The 13,979-nt window shown below is 37.6% G+C and overlaps 1 protein-coding gene across 8 annotated transcripts in view; it reads left to right on the forward strand.

The window, feature by feature from the left end:
* The window catches only part of SOX5 (SRY-box transcription factor 5), a 1,149,712-nt gene that overhangs the window by 236,027 nt on the left and 899,706 nt on the right, over window positions 1–13,979 (forward strand). The window contains exon 1 of one of the 8 annotated variants that reach the window (XM_064284483.1): window positions 134–2,015. The exons of the other annotated variants lie outside the window; for them this stretch is intronic. The gene's annotated coding sequence lies outside the window, so the exon portion shown is untranslated. Of the gene's footprint in view, window positions 1–133; window positions 2,016–13,979 lie in introns of those variants that run through there. 8 annotated transcript variants of the gene reach the window in all.

The following is a 13,979-nucleotide window of genomic DNA, read 5'->3' on the forward strand; positions in this document are numbered from 1 at the left end:
ATTTGAACTGCTGACCTTTTGGTTAGCAGCAATAGTGCTTAACCACTATATCACCAGGGTTTCTGGGGTAAACACTAAAAAAAAAAAAAAAAAAATTTTTTTTTTTTTTTTTAGTGCCTTGGGAGGGATCTGAGCAAGTAAGAGGCCCTTAAGTTAGTGGTTCCCAAACTTTGCTGTACATCAGGGAGCCACCCGGAAAACTTTAAAAAATTCTGATGCCCAGTTTGCTCCCCATACCAATGAACCCAGAACATCTGGGGCTAGGAGCCAGGAATCAGTATTGTCTAAAGATTCCCTAGGTGATTCCAAGGTCCATCAAAGTTTGGGAACCACTGCCTTAAGTTTAAGCTTCGTTAGCTTCAGGAGAGTCTGCCTCTGGGTAGGGCGCACAGCTCCCATTCATTTATTCGGCTGACATTTGTGGAGCAATGGACATATGTCAAACAGAGTATCCCCAGTGCTTAGCACTGGGCCTGTCAGCACCCATATAATTGACCAGCCAGATTAATAGGGTTTCTGGCTGAAAGGAGCATTCCTTTGTACTTTAGAGTAGAAACTAAACCTTCCCTCACCAGAATTTCCATCTTTTTGGGGATGCTGTGTATGCTACTCCTGGTGTTGACTCCTTAACTGATCACACTGTCAAAGAACTCTTGTACTCTGTTAGGAGTGGAAAAAAAGTTTTATTGAGGAACAATGTAGTTCATGCTGGGTAGTGCTAAGTAAAAATTCAAAGCACTGTGCTGTTCAAGAGGAGAGAAAACCAAAACCAAACCCATTGCCGTTGAGTCGATTCTGACTTATAGCGACCGTATAGGACAGAGTAGAACTGCCCCATAGAGTTTCCAAGGAGCACCTGGTGGATTCGAACTGCCAACCTTTTGATTAGCAGCTGTAGCTCTTAACCACTGTGCCACCAGAGTTTGGAAAGGTAGGGTGTTAATGATTGATTATAGATACGATCAGCATCAGCTTGAAGTCCTTTGAAATGTAAAGGTCGGCCACTTAGCTAGGACTGAGAAGGTTACCAGCTAGGTGAGTGGCACCAGCCCATCCTGTTATACATGACTGCAGTCATGAACAGATTTTCCTGGGATCAAATTATTTACATCTTGACATATTCTTGCCGTGAAGAAATGGTTTACATCCTGACCTTTTACTTCCCAGGAATGTATGTTGACCCTGTCATTCTTATTATACCTGAGATGAGTGCCTCCAGTTTGAAACTTTTCCATTTACGGCACAGCTCTAGCATTGGGGCTGATTTTTTTTAGTGCCCTAATTTGTGTAAAAATGAACTTGGCTGTGAAGAATGCTATTGTGTTTATGGTATCTATTCTGATAGTAATTTTATAGTCCATTTTATAGGCTAAATGTTTCAGTTGATTCCCTTCTCCCATGCCTTCTTAAGTATTAATGTCTACACAATTGATCTGGTTACCCGTTACCCATGAAGTCAGTCCAAATTGGCTGTTATAGTGCCTGAAAATACAACATTGGTAATTTTAAAACTTAGAGGTTCCTGTCCTTTACAAAGGGACTAAATCGCAGTAGGCAATCTCCAAGTGAAAAGATTATGAAACTGTTACATCAAAGAAAACATTGCTGAGCCCCTAATGTGTTCCTTTATAACTTCTGTAATATACTTTCAATTGTCATACTTTCTACAGCTATCCTGGCCCATTCATGGGAAAGAATATACATATGCACGTCTCTATATCTGTAGGCACTATAGTGAAAAACAGCTTATTTGCCTAGCCGGCTTAGCTGCGTAGCAACTTACCCACCCATTTTCAAACTCCCTAGAGGAAATGAGGCAAAAAAATCAAGTAGAAGTAATAAAGGCAATGATCTTTTACAAAAAGATTATTTAAGAAGTTCTCAGTGACACCATTCATCTTCTGGAAGGGAGATCACTCCATTCACTACTGGTCCTGTGTCATCTGCAGTAGCTTTGGTCTCATTGGAGTAGAAAAAGAAAGCCCTTTTCTGTGTTGTTCCTGCTGTACCCTCAGGTAAGGCTAGATCCAAGTCCCTGTGAGACTGCAGTACTGGATCAGACTATGGGAAGGTTCCTCAGAGTGCTGATGGAAGGCTTTATAAAACTCAGTTCTCTTATCCTGTAGAATATTAACTGTCGTTTAAAATTCTGCCTTTTTTTTTTTTTTTTTATAGGAGATTAAATGTAAGACCTCTGGATTACATATATATATATATACAGAATTATATGTTTAACTTATATAATATATATGTATATATTAGAAAAAGTGCCATCACTTTTTGTTCATTGCAAAATAATTATAGTAACTATCATTTGTTGAGGACTTTATGTTAAGTACTGTTCTTGAGCTTTGCATGTAGTATCTAATTTAAGCCTCATAATACTCCATGAAGCAGGTGTTATTTTCATCCACATTTTTCAGCAAAGGGAACTAAAGCAGAGAGAAAATAAGTAACTTGCTGTGGCTAAATAGCTAGCAGGATTGAAAGCCAGGCACAGTGACCCCAGGACTGAAGCATTTGCTCTGCTAGTTAATTTGTAAGCAATATTGGTGTTTCCTGTGTAAAAGAATGCAATGAGACTGTCATTGAGCAGGAAATGGAATTTGAGTTTTTTTCCTTATACTGATGATAAATTCACCTGTTTTGCAGGCCCTGTTGCAAACCTATTTAAGCCAATGAATCAAAACTGAGTAGACTAGTCTGTGGCTGTAGAAGAGAAGGGAATGTACTGGCCAGTATGAGGATCTGACCTAAAAGCTTGCTTTCACTAATACCGCAGTAAACGTGCGAGCTGATGAGCCATAGATATTTAGTGTGCATCAGTGTCTTGCATTTTTGTCATACTGGGTATCACCATCAAGAAAGATGGAATGTCCTCTAGGATTGTGTATTTAGTACTAGATGCAGCAATGTATTCTTCTGAAGAGGACTTTATCACTGTGGTTTTGATAAACATATAATCAGTAGATAGGGGTTTTAGGCTCAAATGGATACCATTATTAGTGATTTCACAGTCTTGTTGATTTCTGTGTCTATCGCTAAGGCTAGATCAAGATACCCAGAGCCACATATATCCAATTTTTAGAAAAACTCATTTTAAAAAAAGCAAAAACTTCTCATGTTATGGAATCACTTTGCTCTCAGAACTATAAAAAACAAACAAATAAAAAAGCAAATCCATTGTCGTAGAGTTGATTCCAACTCATAGTGACTGTATGGGACATGGTAGTACTGCCCCATAAGGTTTCCAAGGCCGTAAATCTTTATGGAAGCAGACGGCCACATCTTTCTCTCATGGAGTGGCTGGTGGGTTCAAACTACTGACCTTTAGATTAGCACCTAGCGCTTTAACCATCGTACCACCAGGGCTCCCTCAGAAGCATAGTACTTACTAATTTCCAAACTCTGAATACGTGAAATTAAAGGACTCACATAAAAAAACCTAGGAGGCTGCATAGGCTGGAACATTTGCTTAAACTAACATAGAATTAGTTTTTTCTGTTCTACTCCCTCTTCATATCATTTCCCATGCTAGTAAGGCCTCACTTATTCCTGTTCAGATCTGTAGTGCCACAATTGCTCTTCTTTTTGGACTTTTTATTCTGATTTGAGCAGAACTTCCCAGTTCACATGTAGAACTTCCATAAAGGCTATCCAATAAATACAGATGATGACAATAATGGAATTTTGCTAAAACTGGGCATAACAGCATCTCACAGGACAGAAATCTTTAAAATTTGAAATTCAGTCTTTACAGATATTTTTCTCTGCCCGAAACATGTGTGCTAGTTCTATTTATATAAGAGAATAGTGACATCCTGTGTATAGCTAGACTAATTGCCTCTGTAATTAACCTATTTAAGGAGGAAGTTACATAGAAATAAAATACCATTGAGTACTGAAGGCAGCAATTTTGTCTTAAGGCAAACCTCGAACTTTACCAAAGAGTGTGGATAAAACAAAATATTTTGTCTCATTTCTCTTTTTTTAATCATTTTCTTCTTCCCCCTCCTTCTTTTGCTTCTTTCCTCTTGTTGTCTCTACACAATTTCACTAGTCCTTTCTGTTTTTCTTCCTGCTGCCTTTGTTTTCCATATTATAAGCTAAAAATACAGAGCTATCATGAGTGAAGCTGCTATTTTTAAAAATATTTTAGGGAACGTGTAAGTGTGGTAAAGGGGAATAGCCTTCTTGTTTCAACACTATTTTAAGTATTTTTTTGGTCAAGATTAGGATAAGCACAGAATTATTTTGGTGCTTCAGAGGCTAAGGACACAAAAATATTAGCCTTCATCCCTATTCCTTGGTATGTTGTTGTTGTTTGCTACCGTCAAGACTCAAGATGACCCCAGACACAGTGGAACAAAACACTACCCAGTCTTGTGCCATACCCGTAATTGGTTGGGAATAAGACTGTAGTGATCCACTGGGTTTTCATTGGTTGATTTTCAGAAGTAGATCCAGGCCCTTCTTCCTAGTTTGCCTTGGTTTGGAAGTTCTGCTGAAATCTGCTCAGCCTCGAAGCAACACACAAGGCTCCATTGACAAATGGATGCCTTGGCTGGGAATCAAACAGGCCTCCTGCATGGAAGGAGAAAATTCTACCACTGAACCACCAAATCAAGGTTTGTTTTGACCTCTTAAAACTAGCAGAAGCTATTGTGAGGTAATATGTTGTAATAGAGTGCAGTTTTGGGAGTCAGAATTATTCATATCTTACCCAAAAAGTACGGCTAAATGGGAATAAGAAGAGCAATTTTTTCCCATAAGCATATTTTCCAATAGTATCCATTTTCAGCATTTTAAAAGGTAATTTATGTTGTCAAGACATTTGAGAAAACAGTGGAAAAATAAGAGCAAGAGGCATGTCAGAGAAATTAGTCAAAAGTGTCCTGTTGTTTATGTCTTAACTTGCTCACCAAACCACAACTAGACCAACTCTCATGGCCTCACCTAGCCCTAACCTCAGGCCTAGTTCTACCCCATAATCAAGATGTATTTTGAAGTCATATAGTTAATTTTTTCATGATGTAACAAATTGTATATTATAATTGATATATTTTTCAAGTCAGGTAACTAAATTTGTATTTGGCATTTTATGCTAACTCGAAAGAGCTGTTTAAATCTGTGACTGCGGTACATTTTTACATTATTTTTGACACTACTAAAGAGAATTTTCTTATGAAATATTTGAGAATTTTAAACTAAAGTGAACTTAATCTTTTCATAATATAGTGATTGCTAAGTATGGAAAGGAAACCCTGGTGGCGTAGAGTTTTGGCTGCTAACCTATTACTCTGCCATCTTGGCCCTGCCTCTCAGCTGCTAACCTAAAGGTCGGCCGTTCAAATCTACCTGGTGCTCCTTGGAAACCCTACGGGGCAGTTCTACTCTGTTCTGCAGGGTCGCTTTGAGTCAGAATCAACTCAATGGCAACTTTTTTTAAGTATGGAACAGTTGGAATAGAAATGGTTTGGGGGTTCAGACTGTAGTGGACTTGGAGTCCTCAACTTCTAGGATAATCTTCCCGAGCCTCAGTTTCTTTATCTGCAAAGTGGGGCAATAATTCCTACTTTATAAAGTAAGTATGAGACTTCAGTGAAGTAACATTTATTTAACACTACGTGTGGTGCATGAAAATAAATGCTTAATAAATATTAGCTAATAATATTTCATATACTTGATAAAGCAAAATAATTTAAATACTGGATAGTTCATAGTAAAGGAATTTACATTCATGTGGTTGAGCTATTCACTCATTTTTGCTTAATGTTCTATTTTTGCAGTTTTTGGTTTGTAATCTTTACTGGAGTAATCTTTTACTTCCATTGATAAATTTTATTAGTGATAACTAAATGAACTTTCTTGGAAAAACTGAAAGAAAATTATTTTGATAGCTAAGAAAGTATTATTCCTTAGGATGTGAAGCCAAAGAGGAAAAGGAAAAACTGCAGAGTTTTCCTTTGTATCACCTGTGATCACTGATTATCAAATTGCCGAAAGGGCTCCCTATGAGTAAAAGAAATCCCTCAACTCTAAAAAAAATAGTCATTTGATCATGGCTATGTTTTGGCAGTTGTGTGGGTTAAATATAGTGTCTGTGATCACTGGGGTGCCCTGCATTTTTAGACAAATTTCTTATCTGTCTCATTGGTCCTCTGCAATAATGTAGGGAATTACATGAGTTAGAAACTCAGAAACCATCTTCTGGACATTGAGATTCAGTTACTACTTATTATCAAAAGATAATTCACTCATACATTAAAAAAATATTTGAGTGCATATTACCTGCCACCCATTGTGTCAGTTCTTGAAATATAGTAATGAATAAGGCAGGCCAGGCCCAGGGCCTCATGGATTTTATGGTCTGATGGAGAGAACAGTAGATAACATAAAACAAGTAATTACAATCAAATGTGTAGGTCTTGTAATAGAGGAAATTTGTTTTGTATTTTAACCAAACTGAGTTACTCATTACCCATTGTGGACGGTAGGGTTCCGTCCTACTTTGAATTCCCATAGCATTTTATCTATAACTACGTTTTGGAATACAGTACCTTCCACTTTGCTTTCTAGTCCCTTCTGCGTGTGTCCTCTCTTCTAGACAGTCAGTTCTTTAGGAGCCTGTCAGGATACATGTGGGCTCCTCTTCAGCATCTTTCGCAGAACCTACACTTGTGTACTGCATATAGTAGGCACTCAAAAAATGCTGTTGAGGGAATGAAGCAAACAGTTTTAGAGGCTTGTTTCCATTATCCTTATTGTTTTAAATGCTTAAATATTACACTTAGAAATTTCTCTTTCTTCATGTTAATGGTGGTGATGGTAGTGGCGTTGGTTACCCTTGAGTCAATTCCAATTCATGGAGACCTTAAGTATAACAGAGTGAAATGTTGCCCAGTCCTGAGCCATCTTTATTATAATTGGTATGTTCGAGTCCAGTGGCGATTGTTGTTGTTGTTGGGTGCTATGGAATTGATTTTTGATTCATAGAGACCTATTTATATGAGACCCATTGTGACAGAGTAGAACTGCCCCATAGTGTTTCCTAGGCTGTAATCTTTGTGGAAGCAGATTGCCAGGTCTTTCTCTTCGGGGTGCTTCTGGGTGGGTTCGAACTGCCAACCTTTTAGTTAGCAGCCAAGTAGGTAACTATTGTGCCACTAGGGCTCCTAGTGGTCATAAACCAAAACCTGTTGCCATCAAGTCAATTCTGAATCATAGCGACCGAATAGGAGAGAGTAAAACTGCCCCATAGGGTTTCCAAGGAGTGGCTTGTAGATTTGAACTGCTGACCTTTTGGTTAGAAGGTAAGCTCCTAACCACTGCACCACCAGGGCTGCCTTAATGGTGATACCTACTAAAAAACCCACTGCCGTCGAGTCGATCTCAACTCATAGCGACCCTGTAGGACAGAGTTGAACTGCCCCATAGAGTTTCCAAGGAGTGCCTGGTGGATTTGAACTGCCGACCTCTTGGTTAGCAGCTGTAGTGCTTAACCATTATACCACCGGGGTTTCCCTAATGGTGATAGAGAATGGTAAAATAGCCAATTAAAAATAGTTATCCTGTTTTTTTTTTTTTTTTTTTTTACTTCTTAACTGCCATTCTTTTAACACAGCCATCTCATCTGGACAAAATTAAGTATTGTTTTTAAGACTTTCAAAGCTTGCTCTACAGAAGCCCAACTTTAGTTGCCACATGCAAATAATAAAAGAAGTGTCTATTATTTGTAGTCTGGGCAACTTTGAGATGTCATTATTAACCTTTTTTCTATCACTGGATCTATCAAGAGTGTTGATGTTTATGCTAATTGGTATCTAGATTTTAAAAGTCAAAACTATCCATTGGTTATGAGAAAGATACGACAGTTAACCAGTGCTTTAGTATTCATTCACTATTGCCTAAGTCACAGCACTCAAAAGCTCTAAAGAATAAAACTGAATTCAGATAATTAAAAAAAAGAGGGGGGGGAATAATCAGCTTTTATACAGAAATCCCATTCATAGCAAAATAAAAATTTAGTATTAAAAATAAGGCTTTTGGTAGAAAGGATGAAGCCGTTAATATTCTTCTAGAAGGCACCGAGGCACACTGAGATTGAGAGACCTGCGCATGGTGTCGCCATGTGAGCTGGGGTGTAATTTAGTGAGCTGACAGGAGGAGTGAAGTATCTCCTCAATATCTGTGTTTGGCAGAAGAGATGAATGCATACATCAGGAAACAATGTTTAAGTGTTTTATTTCCTTATTTCAGCCTGTCAAACTGTCAGTGTAGTTAATGGCCACCAGGAGAGAAAGAAAGAGGGAGGGAAGAGGAGGAACAGAAAGAAACAAAGGTGCTATGGAATCTGAAAAGAAAGGAACCAGGAAAGCATTTGCATGTTTCTGTGCCATAATGGTCAGTCAGACAAAAATAACTAACTATATTCATCTCTCTCCTAAAGCCAGATGTGCTGGTTGCCTGTCTATCATCTCGGTAACTCCTTTCATTCCTTCGTTTATGTCCTTAATAATTGCTCCACTTAACTTTGATCTCTGCAGTTGCTTTCACTGAAGTCTGGATGGATTACTAATATTTAAGGGATTATTTTATGTTATTTTGGTTGTATTTGATTCTGCTTAGTTTTCCAAGATTACTGTCTTGTTTGCATTGTTTAGAAATTCTGTTATGAATGCTGTATATATAAAAATGTTTGTTTACTTGTATATATAATACTCCTTTTTTTTTTCTTCTCTTTTTGAGTATTTTAAAGCTAGCAAAGGATAAACTGGGATTGATTTTGACCTATTATATCTTTTTTTTTAAAATGCTCAAAGTGAAATAACTACATTAGATATTTACTCTTAGCGGTACAGAACTTTTAAATTTCCAGAAGAATCTTTACACAGCCAAGAAATTTTCATTATTTCAAAGGGAAGTATTTATTTTGAATCTTTTTTTGTATTGGAAATGTTAGTTTTCTATAGAAATGGAAAAGTCTCATTATCATTTATATCTATACCAAACTCTGAATTTAGAATTTTTGAATTCACACCAGTGGTGGGTACTTTTGGTTGCCTTATAAACAGAAAGCATTTAATAAGAAAAAATAACATTTGTTTTAAAGTTCCAATTTAGAGATCTTGTCAAATGATCTAAGGAGAGATTGGTAATGTGGGGGAGTTGACCCTTTAGGACAGAATAAAACTGCCCCATAGAGTTTCCAAGGAGCGGCTGGTGGATTTGAACTGCTGACCTTTTGCTTAGCAGCCGAGCTCTTAACCACTGTACTGCCAGGGCTCCAAATACAGTGAGCCCTGAATCTGGCCCATCGTCAAGTCACCTGGAAGGCGTTTAATAATACACACCTTTGGGCTCCACTCCAGATTGTCTGGATGAATATCTCCAAGGATGGGAGCCCAGGTCCACCTCACCCCCAGATGACATCAGCCATCACCAGGGGTAAAGTGGAATTCTGGCTAATTTCTAAAGTTATTACACACTCACTGAAAAACGTTCTGGCAAATCACAAGCTCTCTGGGACCATGTTCTTCAACCCTGCACAATTCATATGACCTTTTTTTTCCAGCTCTAAAATCTTGTGATTGCATTATATTAATGAGGTTTAAGAAGTCTTAAAATTAAAACTGAGGCCTGACTAACCCCTCCCCCAGCCCACACACGCATTTTTTTTTAATTAGTTTTTATTTCTAGTTTGAGATAAAAAAAAAAAAACCCACTGCCGTCGAGACTCATAGCAACCCTATAGGACAGAGTAGAACTGTCCCATAGAGTTTGAGATAATAGAAGTAAGAAAACAAACGCTTTCACTCCCAGTTTGATTTAAAGAGTTCTTGATTGGACTTCTCTTTTCATGATACTAATCATGAAAATTTAGTTATTAAAATGAAAACTTACCACTTTTCTTTACCCAGCAAACTTGAGTTTTTACCAGTGCTCATATCTTAACAAATGATACCACCATCCAACCTGTTGTTTCAGGCAAAAACCAATGGTCAGCCCCCTCTCATTTATTTTTGATATTCTAGGTTGATTTTATGTCCTAAAATATTGCTCATCTGTCATCTTCTTTCCATCTCCACTGCCATCCATTGTAGCCTACTATGCCATTTTTCTTGGATTCTGTAATAACTCCTAATGAGAGCTATTCCATATCTGTCTTACTACTCTCTGCATTAGTAGATGTGTGATATTACACAGAGATTTAAGACTGCAAATTTAATCATAGTTCTCCCCTAGTGCAAACCTATCAATGGCTTTTCATTGTGCTTAGGATAAAGTCCAAAATCTGTATGATGACCTACAGGCCCCACATAATCTATTCTGTGCTTCTTTCTCTTACTTTCTGTGCACTGGGCACACAGGCCATCCTTTAGTTCTTCACGCATGGTGCACTCTCTTCCGTTTTAGGGCCCTTGAGTTTTCTCTTCCTTCTACCTAAAAAACTCTTCATCCCCTTCTCATCCTTTAGAGCTAAGCTGAAATGCTATTTCCTCAGAAGAGCTGTTTGATGCTCCAAATATAACTCCTGTGTGCTCTTGTAGAATACCTTGCATTTTCCTCCAGAGTACTTTTCACGGTTTATAATTTTGTATTAGTACAATGGTTTGCTTAATTTTAATCTAAGCTATAAGACTATAAGCTTGATAAGAATAGAGACCTTGACTATTTTGTTTACCACTGATTTCCTAACGCCTCAAATAGTCTGTAGTATATAGTAAGTTCTTAAGAAATATTTATTGAGTGAAAGAATAAATTGATCAATGGAAGAAAAATGTTCTACTTAAGCAGGGAGCCTCCCCCGCCATATATATATACTCTTCTCAGCTCTATTTGCTATATGTAAAACATGATTTTTCTTACAGTGCTCCTTTCCACAGCAAGGAATGGTAATCTCTTAACCTGCTCCCATTTTGCATTCTTGGTCCTAGCAATTTCTGAGCTGCTGTCTTCAACCTTTTCTGTGCTCCTCTTAGGTTAAAGAGGCATGTAAAAGCAGTTTTTCTAGACCAGTTGCTGTATTCTCAAGACAGTCTAAAGTTGTGCATGAATCAGTATAAGAAAAGGGGGTTAGAGAAGAGTCTCCTCCAACCTTTCTCTAGAGGAAATAAAGATTCCACTTTCTGGACTTCCTCACTTGCTCAGTTAAGGGGATTGGTATGTCTGGTGTGATGGTTAAGATTGTGTGTCACCTTGGCTGAGTCCTGATTCTTAGTGTTTATATGTGATCATTCCCATGGTGGGATCTGCTATGAATAGCCAATCACTTGAAAGGGTAGTCAGTCATACAGTCATACAAGAGAATCATGATCTAGCCAAGCTGACAGATATTTTTGGGTAACCCAATTCAGTCTATGACAAGGCCCTATTCTAGATGCACTCCAAATACCCCAGACCTTGCAATTCCCTACCCAAAGAACTGAAACCTGCCTACAAGGCCCATGCATGCTCCTTCCATGATCTGTCCTTTAAAAGTCACACTCCACCACTGGGGTGTGCAACTCTAGTCCTAAAAGTGGCCGAGAGATAGCTGTTTTAGAGGTCAGGCCACACAAGGGGTGCCTCCACTTGTCTTCTTGTCCCGGGTCCATACTTATTAGGGAAACACCTGAGAGGACATGGGAGTACTGGGGGGAAAGTATATAATAAGAGGAGAAGATGACAGAGTATGAAACCCTGAGGAGTGTAATATCAAGGCCCAGTCAAGTTAATACTTGTTTAAACAACAAACCAAAGAGTAGCTAAGTAAAACAACTTTTGAAAGGAGAAGTAAACAAGAAAAATGAGAATTCAGAAAGTAGAGGCTTGCTTTTCCCAGCATGGCTTTCCCAGTTAGCCAGCACCAGCCATGAATATTGTCACATTTGTTCTAGAGAGAAAACTCGTGGCAGTGATATGTGTCATGAACCTGTTGGACTCAGATATCACAGCTCAATATATTATTCATATTTTGGCAGACAAAGGTTGATTTTGCATTTGTTTCAGTATTTGGAGTTATGTATTCTTTTCCCAGAATTTTCAATAATGAGATAGAGAGAACTTGTTATTCTCATTATTGAGAGGAAGAGATAAGTTGCAAGTTAGTAGCATAGGTAGAATTTACTGTCCATTCATTGCTATCCCACGCTAACAAAATCTCGGTGGTATTACAGGGACTTCTTTGCTTAAAGATGATTAAACAGTTTCATTCAACAGGCAGCTCTCTTCCCTTAAGCCAAAAGCTTTCTCTTTCACAGTGCCTTTAGAATCTTTTGTAAAGTAGAAAGAGCTGTAATTTTAGGGTAACTATATTCAAGACATTAATGACCTGGATCACTGAAAATAACCATGGTAACAGGTGAGAAATCAAAGATAGTTAATTTAATTGCCACTGAAAGAAAATAAGTGCAAATAATCTATAATTCTTCATTTCCAGTATGTACATGTTATTTCCTTACTACATTAATTACCCAATAGTTAGACAGAAATTATCTAGTTCTCTGTGACTCCCCGTTGTATTCATGTAATGGTTTTCACTTTAATAACTAATCATTGTAATTTCTTACCTCAGCAGTTTGGGGTGCTGCAAACTGGGTAGCATGTTCATATAGTTGAAATTAGCAAGTTTTAATAACAATAAAGTTGATACTTTGTAGTGGAAAGGAATTAAGGCGTTGATCTCAACTTAGTACCTAAAGGCCACTCCAGTTCAATGCCTCTCTAAACTGCTAATGGTCTGGTGCTGATTCTTAGAAAGATTTCAGAATTTCTCCTCAATTCTTAAATCTTTTTCTAGGAATAGCTGGAATGTTCCCAAGGAACCCTGTCCAGATGTGAGGAGCAAGTTGTAGAATCTTAAAACTAGGGATATGGTTAGCATCTTTGGTGGGATTTTAAACATTTTGTTGTGTGTCTACTATGTGCACTGTCTTTTGCTAGGCTTGGGGATAGAATGGTGAATCAGACAGGGATGGAGGTACAGATGATAAAGCAGGAAATCATGACTAATGGGCTACTTTGTATTATTTTTTTTTATTTTCATTTAATCCAGACACTATACAAGACAGTAATAGATGGTATTTAAATTTCATGACTGCATGCAAGAATCTTGTAGCATAACAATGTAGGGGACAATCAGCTGTAAATTTAAAACAATATCCACTATAGATTATTGCCTATATCCTAGATAATGATCATTTAATGTTCACAACCCACATCACCCCCACCCCACTCCTGTCAGGAGTGGATTCTTTTATTCTCATTTTTTTGCATGAAGAAACAAAAGTTAAATAGCTGACCAAAGGTCAGTGAACAAGTAAATGACAGAAATTGGATTCCAGTCCAGGCTGAGTTCTACAAAGTTCTAAGGTTTCTGCAGAAAGAGTAAGCAAGAGCCTTTTCAGCTCAGGTACTCATAGTGTGTTCAAAGAATAGAATATATATATATATTATTTTATTGTTGTTGAGATTATACATAGCAAAAAGTACACCAATTCAACCAACTCTACGTGTACAACTCACAGTGACGACGTTCTTCTAGTTGTCCAAGCATTCTCGCCCTCATTTTCTGAGTTGTTCCTTCCTGATTAACATAAACTCCTTGCCCCTTAAAGTTACTATCTAATCTTTTGAGTTGCTGTTGTCACTTTGATCCCGTCTAGATCTTAAAAGAACATAATGCTTAAGGCAGAAATTTTTTACTAGTTAAGCTAGACTCTTGTTTGGCTTTGAAAAGATTTCAGGGGATATTTTTGGTTTAAGGTTTAAAGATTATCTCAGAGCAGTAGTTTCAGGGGTTCTTTCAGCCTCCATGGCTTTTTTAGTTTTAATTGATTGTTTTCCTATTTTAATTGCAGAGCCATTTCATAAAGAATCTATAACATCTTTTAGATGGGTTCCTTAATCTTTGGCAATTCTAAAGAACAGTGTTAGTAAGAATAAGAAAATGAATAAATGGACAAAGATAGATAAATGCTAAAAAAAAAAAAAGATTC

The sequence above is a fragment of the Loxodonta africana genome, chromosome 4, assembly GCF_030014295.1.
Source record: "Loxodonta africana isolate mLoxAfr1 chromosome 4, mLoxAfr1.hap2, whole genome shotgun sequence".
Classification (NCBI taxonomy): domain Eukaryota; kingdom Metazoa; phylum Chordata; class Mammalia; order Proboscidea; family Elephantidae; genus Loxodonta; species Loxodonta africana.